This window comes from Pollicipes pollicipes, unplaced genomic scaffold, assembly GCF_011947565.3.
Source record: "Pollicipes pollicipes isolate AB1234 unplaced genomic scaffold, Ppol_2.1 Scaffold_6686;HRSCAF=7923_pilon_pilon_pilon, whole genome shotgun sequence".
Classification (NCBI taxonomy): Eukaryota; Metazoa; Arthropoda; class Thecostraca; order Pollicipedomorpha; family Pollicipedidae; genus Pollicipes; species Pollicipes pollicipes.
The window spans coordinates 13,825,673-13,827,174 of NW_023596921.1; positions in this window are offsets into that span (position 1 = coordinate 13,825,673).

Below are 1,502 nucleotides of genomic sequence, written 5' to 3' on the forward strand. Positions count from 1 at the left end.
TGCTTGACCTCACTCCGTTCCCCGAAGCGGTTGCGGTATGAATACTGACGCAGACCAGCTGTAATGCAGTTTAGGCCGCGTTCGCGGCGCTCGAAAATTGCCAAGGTGTACGAAAATGCTTTCGTTTCCGACAACATTCTGCAGACGAACGCACTGTTGGTGCCTCCCACGTAACGGAGTCATTAACATACATACAACATACAACATAACATACAGCAGCAGATCCACACATAGATACTTCGGTTCCAGTAACGTCACTGCTCAGTTCCAGTAACGTCATTGCTATTGCAGGCCCAAGCACACATTGTGTTGCACGTCATAGAATGACGTGTGAGGACGCCGCGGAAAACGGTTGTAGTTCCCCATCCGCATTTTCTGATGCTGCAGACGCGGTGGTAATGCTACCGGCAACGCAGATATGTTGCTACCAGGTATTTTATTTATATTACTGACGTGATCGGTTAATATGGCGTGTCAATGCGTCTGAAGCAGCGACCCGCTGTTATCCCAGGGGCAGATTTGCGTGGCAGTAATGATACTGCGTCGTTCATATCCTCCCTCTGCCACAAAAAATGTCAGCGATGCTAGTAATTACCTGGCGTACATGTCCAGCTGGTGCTCACCTTTCCATGAAGGCAAATACCGGCAAGAGCAAATACCGGCAAGACATAGTCGATGGTTGTTCGATACGAGGACTCACGCTGCCACGCATCAATACCGTACCACGCTACCACGTATACCATTCCGAAGGAATCACGCTATGCGTGATTCCGAAAATCGCGTCATATGTGACAACTTAGTCCCCTCTGACAGTTAAACCTTCGACGCTGTAGAATGGATAGATAACCGGCCGTCCATTGCTTAGAGAATTTGTGCCGGCGTTCTCCAGATACGAATGTTTCGGTGGCCATAATGTTCTCGGCTATGATTATAATACGGTGGGAACTTCCGCTTCACGTTACCGTGAACCCATACATGTCTGGGTGACTTGCAAATAAGCGGCGCGAAGTAGGCTGCACAAGTTGCTAAAGCCCGCAGACTGAAACCCGTTTGCCCGCTTAAACGGAACACAACCGGGTCAACGTCATGTGCGACTGATTGAAAGTGGTTGGAAAGTGGTCTGTACCCTACAACTTTTACGGAATTTGCTTGATCTGCTCCTCCAACAAATGTTACGTATTTATTGCATGCCTTTTGTCTGGCAGCTGTCTCAGTTCATTTAAAAAGTAAAGCTGAGTGTGTCAACGGGCTTTGCTTGAGCTAGGTTGGTAGATTAGAAGACTGCGAAAAAGTAGTAGAGTTGTCTTCATCTAAGTCGAACGCACACGATCTTAAGTTGCAAGTTAAGTTAGCATGCGCGTAATGAAATAATGGGTAGCTTCAGTAGCCAACTAGTAGTAGTAGTAGTTCAGTAGCCAACCATTGTGAGCTGGCATCACCCCAACCGACCCTTCTCTAAAGGCTGCAGCATTGAAGATAAACAGTTGCCAAGTTTGAACCAT